The 12,877-nt window shown below is 40.0% G+C and overlaps 1 pseudogene; it reads left to right on the top strand.

Annotated features, from left to right (window-relative positions):
• The first annotated feature begins 9,350 nt into the window (after positions 1-9,350).
• Positions 9,351-10,465, top strand: LOC132223413 (peptidyl-prolyl cis-trans isomerase A-like; annotated as a pseudogene).
• The last annotated feature ends 2,412 nt before the right edge of the window (positions 10,466-12,877 follow it).

Here is a 12,877-nt window from a genome sequence, read left to right as displayed (position 1 = left end):
CTCCCACTAGATATCCCAGAAACAAAAGACGTGGGTCAGGAACCAAAGAGAAAGATCAAAAGATGTTAACCCAGAAGGAGAGGTAGTACCTCAATAGAAATTTGCTTCCTCTTCTTCAACTGGAAACAGCCTGAGAGGCAAGTAGGAAAGGAATGTGCTTGTGTGTGTGGTTATCTGGGCTGGGACAGAGCCTGGGAACATCCTATGTATTCAGTCTTAGAAGAAAATAGCTTTTACTAGTACCCACATGTGGTCTATATGTGCCTATATGTGGTCAACGAGTTTTCAGAAAAGGTAGGTGTTTGCATAAGATAGGACTAGGACATCTTTGAATTAGGTCACCTTGGGGTTCCATCTGTGAATTCCACAAGGTCTTATCACTGCCTGCTTACAGCAGTATGGCTAGTAAAGGTTTTGAAGGACCATGGGCTGCATGGGAAAGAAACACAGAATTATATATTTGGTCCTTGTCATGTTGATATATTCAGGTGAGAATGCAGGGATAAAACTTTCCCAGTGGCAAAAGCTGATAAAGGAGACTCACTGAGAAAAGATCTAGCAGAAGAGGACTCTGGACATAGGGGAAGCCAGCCCTCATTTTATGATGTGACTGTGGACAAGGTCCTACCTCTCTTGGAGTCTCAGTTGGCCTATTTATCAAAGAGTCTGGGCTAAGTGAATTCAAGGGGCTCTATTGACACTGGTATTCTCTAATCCTAGGCTGGTAGTGCCATTCTGAATTTCAGGAAGTGACATGTCAAAGATTTCTAAAAATAGTCATAACACTAAAATCTCAACTGAGATTATCCTCAAAATGTTTCTTTTTCAACAATAACTGAAGGGAAAGAAATCCAGGGTACCAAAGTAATAGAATTCTGAATTGGGGAACTTTTAGGAGGAGAAATAATACAAAGTCCTTGGTTCCATACTCCATCCATGCTCACCCTGAAGCACTCCAGGCTGTAACCAAGAGAAGGGTTGTGGCATGCGGCAATGAATGGAAGAGATGACTCTTGGTGCTCACTTTCCAGCACCCTGTGTGGACAACCTTCAATCTCCATGACCACTCAGAAACTAACTGTGGTCAGGATCATCAGGAGGGAAAACATGCATTTTGTTTGTTGAAAATATACAGGAAGAAATAAAAGCACGACATTTTAAATTACCTGTAGGAATTTCAAGGAGAGCAGTTATCATGCTCTTTAATTGGCTATTTTTGCTCACTGTGTATTTTCAGAGACCATGATAAAATGGCAGTAATTTCTTCACTTTTACAGAAAGATTGTTTTTCAGGAGATATCACCCAAATTAAATCCCCCCACATACTTTAAAAAAATGTGCCTTTAAATCATTTAGTACATTTGTCATTCTGATTAATATTAATGGAAGTGACAAATCACAAAACTACAATGTGAAATTGAACAATAAAATGAATGACCAAGATCTAGTAAAATGAAATGTAAATATTGAACATGCTTCAGTTTTTCATTTTAAGTGGTTAAAACAATACTAACTCATTCTTATGGTACCAATATGGAAATCTATCAGCCCAACACCAGGCAAAATTTGAAGTAAATCACATCTGCTTGCATGATCTCATTTTCTACAAGGTTTTTGGAAATAAAGAAAAAGCTGCACCAAGAGCAATTTTCATACTGTTCTTCTCAAAGTCCTTTACTCTGAGGTGGGTGATATGAACAGACCAACTTTGGGGCTTGCTCTGTTTGTGTGCCTGCTCTGCCACTGCACTTAGCTGTGTGACCTCTGGAAAATCACTCAACTTCTCAGATCTTCCATCTCCTCAGCCATAAAAGAGATGATCTGCTTTCATGAGATACATTTGTCAAATGAGATACAATAGCAAGATATCATAAACAATATTTTCTCACAGTAAAACACAGCTAGACCACAGAAGTGTGAATATGTTACCTAAAACGGCATAGCACATCACTCCAAAACTTAGTGGTTTAACATAACAACAGTTCTCCTATTTTTCTCTCTTTCTGAGCTTCCAGAATTTAGGAAGGACTTAACTGAGCCATTCTGGTTTAGGGTTCATGACAGAACTGTAGGGCAGCTCCACATGGGCTAGTTAGGGCCTCCTGGCAGCATGGTGGCCTCAGGGCAGTTCCACTCTACATGGTGGCTGGAGTTCCCCAGAAGGAGGGTCCCCAGAAATTAGGCAGAATGCATGGCATTTTTATGACTCAACTTTGAAAGTCATACAGCTTCACTAGTGGTCAAGGCTGTCACAAAGCCCCAATCCAAGAAGAGACATTAAAGAGGTCCAGGTCACTTAGTAAAAAGAGCACGTGGAATAGGAGGCACTTCTGTAATCATCCTTGGAAAATATGATCTGCTGCAAATAGCATCAAAAGCAAAACTTTCTAACATGAATGCTGGTCTTATTGAAAAGATACCTTGAAGGTCTCCAATGGAACCGCTGTTCAAGACCATTATCCCACTGATGATTTTAGAATAGCATTACTACACCCCACAATCCCCTTTTAAGTTGCAAAGAATAATATTTAATACTATGTGAAACATCTGCTCTTCATCAGATAATATTCTACATGCTTTACATACAATATTATCAATCCTTAATCTGGCATTGTAAAGTAGGGAGTATTTCCATTTTAATAAGGAATCCTATTCAGAGAAATGATGTAACATGCCCAGGTCACAGAATTCAAAATCAGATCAGTCCCTTCTTTTACTACATTTTATGACCTATATCTTTAGTAGCAAATACTTAACACTAAGTTCTAGGGACTCAGAAACACACACACACACACACACACACACACACACACACACACACACACACACACATCAGTCTTCACTCAATCCTGTCATGTACTATTAATATTTCCATTCCATAATCAGAGAAATGAAGCAGAGAGGAAGTATGTAACTTGTCTAAGGCCAGACAGCGAATAAGTGTTGGGGCCTGATTTTGCACTAAGATCTGAATCCCAAATTATTCTGGAATTATTATGAGCTTAACAATTCAGCATAAGCCAGATTTCAACTTATTTTTTTCCCATGGAAGGAGGGGTCCACACTGGGTGTTTGGCAGGGGTGGAGGCCATGAGGAGATGCAAGGGATGTTTTAAGAAGCTTCTTGCCTGGGAGTGATCACAGTGGTGAAGGTATAACATGGAAAGGCGGCCGCCACACAGAAACCAAGGTCTGCCTACTCCTCAGATTTTCTAGGGTGGGATGAATGAGACTTGACCACCAACACTCATCTTAAATCATTGTTTTGGCAAAACACCTTTTCTCTGGTGAAAGGGAAAATACAGACCTTAATCAAACATAGTATGCTGCTGCTACTCTCTGTCACATGGAAGCCAGGCTTCTTTCATTTATCATGCATGATTATTGCGCAGGTATTTATAAATGGAGCTCCACTTCTTTTTTGCTTTATTGGTGAAAAGCAGTATCACACAGCAGGTGTTCATTCTTTGCCCTTAACCTTTGTAATACAGGGTGAGGAAAAAGTCATTATTTGCATACTTTCATTACTATGAGAAACTTAAAATTCAACTAGAAAGCAAGCAATTCATTTATGACAGGTACAAACTGAACACTGTTATTTTGCATATTCCAAGTGACTTCTGCATTTTTGACACTGCAATTGTAGTTGTTTCTTTTAGAATCGGGTTTCTATGAGGAAATCATTCAATAGCTGTGTGATAAAAGATGACACACACAACTTGTCTAAGCTTCAATTTATTTGGTTGCAAAATAGAGTTAAAGCCTTCTCTGACCTTGTTATAGGAAATGGGAGCTGAAGAAAAAGGTTAAACTGTAAAATGCAAATATATTCTATGAAAGCTTTGTTGTCATATTAATTCACATGAAAAGACACCTTTTTATTTGGTGAGTATACACAAACATTATTATTCATTTTAAAAGTGCATATTTATTGGTGCCCACACTATGCCAGATGCAGTTGTAGGTGCCAAGGATAAGTCAGTTAACAAAACAACAAAACAGTCTTGTGCTCCTTGAACTTTTCATTCTGAAGGGCAAAGATAGAACACAAGTCCACGAGTAATTACCCAGTATGTCAGATGTTGGCGATAGTTGCTATAGAGAACAATAAAGGATAGAGGGGGTGAGGGAGAGGCATGGTGATGAAGTTATTATCTGTGCATTGGATGGAGGGAGAGGCACTGGTGTATACAGATAGGATAATCTGTGAAGACAGCTCTGATAAGGTACCATTTGAAATCAGGTAAATTTGAGAATTTTATATCATGCCATTAAGATAATACAAAGTAGGCCAGCTGGTGTGGCTCAATGGATTGAGCGTCTTCCCATGGACCAAGAGGTCCTGGGTTCCATTCCCCATCAAGACCCATGCCCAGGTTGTGGGCTAGATCCTCAGTAGGGACCATGCAGTAGGCAGCCAATTGATGTGTCTTTCTCATTGATGTTTCTATCTGTCTCTCCTTCTCCCTTCCTCTCTATATAAAAGTCAATGAAACATATTTTTAAAAAAAGATAATACAAAGTATTGAAAACAGTTATTTTTAAAAATGAACACATCATACATAAAACTTTTATTTTTAAAGTATACTATTTTAAAAACTGCACATAATATTGGTTTGAAAAAAGTAGAATTTTATCAAAGGGGTAAGAACTAGTTTTATTTCAGATTTATTTAAATAATGAGAATTTTTCAATCAATAATACTTTTACTTTGTTTATGTAGAACAATCCCAAGAGAGTCCCTCTGCCTTAATAGCTCTGATGTATTGTTTTCTATGTGCCATATATTTTAATAATTTATAACTACTATCTTTACTTTCAACCCAACAATGATCCTGAACAATAGGTACTGTTGTACTCATTATTGATATATAAGGAAACTATGTTTGATTATCTAATTGCATCCTTATAACGATTTGCATTTCAAGTATTTCTAAATGAATTTTATTTTTTTCTTTATTGATTAAGGTATTACATATGTGTCCTTATCCCCCCATTGCCCCCCTACTCATGCCCTCACCACCCTGTCTGTGTCCATTGATTAGGCTTATATGCATGCATACAAGTCCTTTGATTTTTCTCTCCCTCCCCCTTACCCCCACCCTCCCCTACTTTCCCTCTGAGGTTTGACGTTCTGATTGATGCTTCTCTGTCTCTGGATCTATTTATGTTCATCAGTTTATGTTGTTCATTATAATCCACAAATGAGTGAGATCATGTGGTATTTATCTTCCTCTGACTGGCTTATTTCACTTAGCATAATGCTCTCCAGTTCCATCCATGCTGTTGAAAATGGTAAGAACTCCTTCATTACTGCAATGTAGTATTCCATTGCGTAGATGTACCACAGTTTTTAAAATCCACTCATCTACTGATGGGCACTTAGGCTGTTTCCAAATCTTAGCTGTCGTAAATTATGCTGCTATGAACATAGAGGTGCATATATCCTTTCTGACTGGTGTTTCTGGTTTCTTGGGATATATTCCTAGAAGTGGGATCACTGGGTCAAATGGGAGTTCCATTTTTAGTTTTTTGAGGAAACTCCATACTGTTTTTCACAGTGGCTGCACCAGTCTGAAATTCCACCAGCAGTGCACGAGGGTTTCTTTTTCTCCTCATCCTCGCCAGCACTTGTCATTTGTTGACTTGTTGATGATAGCCATTCTGACAGAAGAGAGATGGTACCGCATTGTTGTTTTGATTTGCATCTCTCAGATGATTAGTGACTTGGAGCATGTTTTCATATGTCTCTTGGCCTTCCTTCTGTCCTCTTTCAAAAAGTATCTATTTAGGTCTGTTGCCCATTTTTTGATTGGGTTGTTTATCTTCCTTTTGTTAAGTTGTATGAGTTCCCTGTAGATGTTGGTGATTAAAGCCTTATAAGTGATGCCATTGGCATTGCAGTGGGCTTTTTTGTTGTTTTGTTGATGGTTTCTTTTGCTTTGCAGAAGCTTTGTATTTTGATGTAGTCCCATTCTTAATGAATTTTAAACAAAAGAAAATACTTGCAGAAATATGTGCTCCAAGGTCATATACCCACTAGATAAGAGAATCAATATTCTAGCTTAGCTTCGCCTGACTCTGACATTGCTGCTCTTTTCCTCCACATCATGCTGATTACCCCATCTCCGGATAAAGATGAAATACTTCTCTCTTGGAATATGTCCCATGGGTTTCAATATCCAGCCAGTTTCTTACAGCCTGCTTTGTTGCTTCTGAAATAGGTTTAACAACAATTGAGATTTAGCTATGGATAATTAATCCATGAGAGTTAATGAAGGAGAACCCAGGGCTTCCTGCATTTACAACTAGAATCTTTAAACATGACATCCAGTGGAGAAAGTACTACAGCTTATTTAATATCACATTCATTATTTGTCTTTGATCGGCACAGAATGTCCTTTCTGTCTTTGCAAAATGCAAGAGCCTTTTACTTGAAGCTGGTGGGTCTGTAAACACATATGTGTGACTAGTCTTTAAGATGAGAGGGATACTGATATTGGGCTGCTCTGTCTGTATGCTATAGGAGTCCCTACAAAGAGAGTGAATTTTCTTTTTTAAGTCAAATTATATATTACTCCATGGATGCTATCCTTAACACCTCATTCTTCCTCACTAAGAACCCTGATGTCTAATTAATGAGAAAATCCTGCAAATTTTGCCTCTAAAATAATATTTCATGTTCTATAATCACTACTTTAGTTTAAACCATCATATCTTCCCTGGATTACCATAGTGACCTCCTCCGTAGCTGATCATCCTGCTTCCCCCTTATCTCCTTTAGTCCATCCTATACACAGCAGCCACGCTGATCTTTGGAAAACACAAATCTGATGATGTCATCATACTCCCTTCCCAATTTCAGAGTTTTCTAAAGTCTTCAATTGCTCTTAGAATGAAGACCAAACTCTTCATTGTAACCGACAGACCTCTAGATGCTCTGGCCCCTGCTAATCTGTCAGCACCACCTTCATATGCTTTCCATCACCATGTTTACTTTTACCCACCATTGCATTCCTACTGCCTACCATGAGGCTTGGCATAGAGCAGATGCTCTGTAAATAGTTCTTGAATGAATGAAAGCACTTTTTAAAAAACAATTTATATATGTACTATGTCTGTCAACCGGTTGGTCATGTTGGAATGAAAGATGGGCCGAGCCTTTCTGAAAGCAGAGAAGAATGATGTAGAAAAGAGCACATTTAAAAATTTGCACACAGGCATAAAGCAGGTGCAAATATGTGGATCAAGGCACCTTTAAAATCCCAGTTTTGCACATTAAATATTTCTTCAAGTCATTTTCTAGGTAGCAACCCACTCTTTCTAGAGCAATCCACTCTAGAAAGAACTGCTAAGATCAGGCTGGATATGGAAGGGCATTTTTATATGGATCAAATTAGATTTGTGAGCATGCTGCCAGACATAGTTGGGAACTGGTCAGCATTTTCCCCGACCCTAGCTGCTTTAACCAGTGAACTCAATCTACTGCCAGCAGCCTTATCTGTAGGATTTGTACAGGGCACCTTCTTTTGCCAGTCATGACTCTGTCTCTTGCTCTAATCTTTGTGGACTATCTAAAACTTTGTCTCCATACAGTTGTTCTGGGTTTGGTTTCTGGCCTTCCTTCTTCTCATGACCATAAGAGACATAGTCGTCCGGTGGTAGTCTGGGAAGCCTCTCTGGAGGCTGTTTGTTTGCTGAACTTGGGCTTCACACATGACAGCTTTGGGCAACACTCAGCCCTGCTCCTGGCAGCCTGACCCTGTGGACTAGCATTACTGGGTCCAGCAGTTCTACTCTGGGAAGGGGACTAGGTAGAGAGCTCTAGTAATTTACAGCATTCATACATTTCTGCCTAATTTAATTCACAATTATAAAGATAAAAATGGTCTTGTTTGAATAGTGCATTAGATTATATAATCACCAAATATGAATAAGTAGCCCAGTTAATGTAATATTATTTAATGAAATAGTTCACACCTACTCCTAAATTTATTTGGAAATTAACTTCAATTAGCTAGAAGTAAGAATAAGTGAATTTATTTCCAATCTGACTTGCAAAAATAGTTAAGATTTCTGTGAATATGTCTCTAAGAGTGTCTTTGATTTCAAGTTCCCTACTTAACACCCCAAATTTATCATTTCTTCTAGGTGCCTGGAATCCATGTGTACAAGAGCTCAATCTCCTTTCTTTCATCAAGTGTTAGACTGTTCTCCAAGGAACGCTTATAGTCCCAGATCCAGTTGTGTGCATCTTTCTTGAAATGGGCCACTTTCACCATTTGCATTTTTTACTTCCTTGGAGAGAGATTCCTAAGATCAGAAATATGCTATGGAATTTATTGGAAGATAGATCACATCTAGGACCTCTACTCCTTTCTACCATCTTGGACCTTAAGATGATTTCATCAGTGATCTAAGAGATATTCAGACAGCAAACCTGTGGTATTACATTTCATTTTAATGGTTTGGCACCCAATCAGAATATTGAAGTCTCTTTGCAAATGGTTTTTGGTTTAAGGATAGGCACACAATTCAGACTGAACGAATAAAATGCACTCTTCATACTTTGCTTTTACTGTTGAGACAGTCATGCTCTCATTTCTTCTGGGTTTGGACTTGTGGGAGTATAAACAGGAGGTACAGAGAGCCTTGCAACTGGGAAGGGCAAGCCTGAATAAGAATAGAACCAATGTGAAAGAGAGCAGAGCCAGGAGATGGAGAGTCTGGGTGCAGATAACCAGGATCAAGCCAGGTTCACCCCTAGAATTTTCATTTATGAAAACCAATGCAATCTTTTTATTTGCTTAAGCAAATCTGGGATGATCTTCTTTGCCTATAATTGCAAGAATCCTGATTAAATCAAAACTATTTTATCTATTTGGGTCCCTGCAATGTATCTTAAAGAAGTATATTCTTTTAGTGGGAGTCCACATTAGTTTATCTACCTTGACTGTGGACACCAGCATTCACTCATGCATCCACCAAACCTAGTGTGAGGCATCTATCCTCAATATCGTTGGCTTACCAGCTTCATAAGGTAGTTGCAATGCTCAAGTGCCTAACATTTTGTGTTCAAAATAATTCAAACATACACAGAAGAGTTGAAAGTATTTACAGTGAACAATCATGAACTTGCCAACTAGATCCTATCAATAACTAACATTTTACTGCACTTGATTTATCATATCTATCCCTCTATCCATCTCTCAATCCATCTTATTTTTGGATAACTTTCAAACTAAGTTACAGACATTACACTTCCGGGTTTGCATGCAGCTTTGTTTTTAACTAAACGAATCTCTTGGCAACCCACCCTCACTGGACCTTGGTTGCACATATGGAAAAACATGGAGGTTGTTTTAGATGACCTCCAAGCGCCCTTTCCAGCTCTGACATTTTGTACTTTTCTGATATTTGCCTTTTTAATTGATTGGCATGCTTGTGCAAAACACCCTCTTGTTGGATTTTAAAAGGATTAACATGGAAAATAGATTCTGTTTATCTATGGAATATTTAACTACTAAGCCTGTTTGTTTTAGAATACTGTGCTAACCAGTCTGTTGTAATTTTGAGCCAAAGCAGATGTTTTCTAGGGGTCTAGGGAAAAATAAAATAAAGTATAGGTATATATTTTCAAAATTATGGGAAGAGTAGCATCTTATCCAGTAAAAGAGAAAAGGAAAAGAGCATGCAAGAGCAAATGGATTCTAATGTGAGTTATACTCTGCCAGTCCTGGGGTGGAGGGAGATCAAAAGTATGATGGCCAGATGGCAAAACAACAGAAGTCAGAGGTCTAAGGCCACTGAGACTGTTAGCATTATATCTGTTTAGTAAATGCAGGGGCATCTCTGCCAGATAATTTTTTACACTGATGATTTCTAGGAATTAAGAAAATGGCTTACAACAAACACTCCTGGCTTTGCAGATGCCACTGCCCAAGAACCGCCCTGTCCGTGACTAGCCACAGTGAACCCCACCATATTCTTTGACATCTTCGTGGACTGTAAGCTCTTGGGCCATGTCACCTTCGAGCTGTTTGCAGACAAAGTTCCAAAGACAGCAGAAAACGTTCATGCTCTGAGCACGGGGGAGAAAGGATTTGGTTAAAAAGGTTGTTGCTTTCACAACATTATTCCAGGATTTTTGTGCCGGGCTGGTGACTTCGCACACCATAGTGGCACAGGCAGCAAATCCATCTATGGGGAGAAATTTGAGGATGAGAACTTCATCCTGAAACATACAGGTCCTGGCACCTTGTCCATGGCAAATGCTGGACCTAACACAAACGGTTCCCAGTTTCTCATCTGCACTGCCAAGACTGAGTGGTTGGATGGCAAGCATGTGGCCTTAGGTCAGGTGACAAAAGGCATGGATATTGTGACAGCCATGGAACACTTAGGGTCCAGGAATGGCAAGACCAGCAAGAACATCACCATTTCCCTGACTGGTTTGGCTCAGTAGATAGAGTGTCGGCCTGCGGACTTAAGGGTCCCGGGTTTGATTTCGGTCAAGGGCATGTACCTTGGTTACAGGCAAATCCCCAGTTGGGGGTGTGCAGAAGGCAGCTGATCGATGTTTCTCTCTCATCGATGTTTCTAATTCTCTATCCCTCTCCCTTGCTCTCTACAAAAAATCAATAAAATATAAAAAAAGAAGATCACCATTGCTGAATGTGAACAACTCTAATAAATTTGACTTGTGTTTTATCTTAACCACCAGACCATTCCTTCTGTAACTCAGGAGAGCACCCTTTATCCCCATCTGCTTGGAATGTTCTATAATCTTTGTGCTCTCTCCATAGTTCATTGGCTTCCATAATTTCCTTAGTCCCTCCCAGTCTAGCTGGATTGCAGAGTTAAGTTTATGATCATGAAATAAAAACTAAAGTTGTCTATAAAAAACACACACACACACACACAACACTCTCCTCCCCCAAATAAAAGGTATTATGAAAGTCAGTCTTACAGAGAACTGGTTATTTCTAGAAATATGTTCTTTTTTTCTCTTATGAATACTGAAGCAGGAATTTGAGTGTACCTGGGTGTGAGAACTTTGAGTGAAGCAAGGTGAGTAAATGAATTTGCATACTTTTTGTGAGCACCATTTAGCTGGCTTAACTTTAGTCATAATAGTCAACTCTTCTCAGGTAATAGGGGCATAGTTTTGGAAATGTAAGGGCTGAGCTCAACTATAGGCACGCTAGCAGCTGCAGTGGCCCTGTCAAAAGCTCCCAAGGCACACGTGGTAATGGAGGATGGTGACTGGATCTGGGATTGCACTGTACAAGTGCATAGCTGCAGCTTGCTAGCTTCAAGTGAACCCAATGGGGCATGCAAGTGAGAGGAGATAGGAAAGGATCTGGCCCCACAAGCAACTATGTGGCCTTGGCTCTCTGCATGGACCCATGAGGCTGTAGAGTCTCACCTCAGACATGTGCTTGGTGGTGGAGGCCAGTGACAGGATTCAGGCTGACAGCATGCTGGTGTATGCATAACTACAAGAGATGGTCATGAAAGTATGTACCACGGTGGGGCTCAGCTGCAAGGGTCAAGGCTGACAGTTTACATTCACACAGCTTCAGAGGCTAGAAATGGCTGCCATTGTGGAATCTGGGCTCCAATGAGAGGGGCAAAAGGGAGCATGAGGATGGAGGGGCTCAGGTTAGTGTCTGCAAATGCAAAAACTGGTAGGGTGAAAATTTCAGTGGTGAAATATGTAGTGGTTCTGAGCACTGTGCTGGCCTTTGATTTCTTCAGCAAAAAATATGGGGGTCTGCTGCAGAACAATCTTCTGGGGTCTGTGATGGGGTCATTAGTGATGAAACCTGAGGGAGTCTGCATCATCCACGACTATTGAGGTCTTTACTAACAAAGTCTGCTGGGGTCGTCTACAGAGCAGGGCCCTGGGAACCACACTTATGCTGCATGGCTAATGCTAGGGACCCTGCCCTTCTTCCTTATTCCTATTCTCAAAATGCTAAGCTTTTCTGGTCTCTGGGTGAAGTGAAACTGAAGTGAGTTTTGTGAGCAATTCCATGAAAGGCTGGGAAAGCTGATCACTCAGGGAACTCCGTTGAGCCTGGGAGTTCCCTCTTGATTCTGAACAGTGCCAGCTTATAGGAGAGGAAGATGTAGGCAAAAGTAAGCTTCTCTTCCTACCCTTTATTGTGCAGTTATTCTCAGGTATTTTGTTCTACTTTGTTGCTGAAGCCTAAGTTGACTTCTGGTGTCTCCCAGATATATTTTCATTCATGGAATACTACCTAATGGTTGATCTTTGTAGTTGGATAGAGTCTGGGGTCTTCTACTCTGTCATCATTGTGATGTCACTCGCTAATTCCCAGAGGTCTTGAAATCTCCCCCCCACCCCCGCCACCCCTAAGATGTCACACTGGTCCATTACATTGATGACATTATGCTGATTGTACCTAGTGAGCAGGAAAAAGCAACTACTTATTGGTAAGATATCTGGGTGTCAGAGAGTGACCTAAGCCCAACTGAAATTAAGGGGCTTCTACCATAGTAAATTTTCAGGAATCCTGTGATGTGATGAATATGGAGAATCCCTTCTAAGATGAAGGATAAATTGTTGCATCTGGCACATCATAAAAACAAAAAAGGAACACAAAACCTAGTGGGCCTCCTTGGTTTTGAAGAAAACATATCCTCCTTAGTGTATGACTCTGTCCTATTGTTAAGTGACCAAAAAATCTATTTTGAATGGGGCCTAGAACAAGAGAAGACTCTGCAGCACCTCTAGGCTGTTGTGAAAGCTGCTCTGTCACTTGGACCATATGATCCGTCAGATCCAATGGTGCTCAAAGTGTCAGTGCAGTTAGGGATGAAACTTGTCATCCCTTTGGCAGGTTCCTAT

This window comes from Myotis daubentonii, chromosome X (genome assembly GCF_963259705.1).
Source record: "Myotis daubentonii chromosome X, mMyoDau2.1, whole genome shotgun sequence".
Classification (NCBI taxonomy): Eukaryota; Metazoa; Chordata; class Mammalia; order Chiroptera; family Vespertilionidae; genus Myotis; species Myotis daubentonii.
Note: the sequence above shows the minus strand (reverse complement) of the source record. Positions and strands in the feature narration are given on the sequence as shown.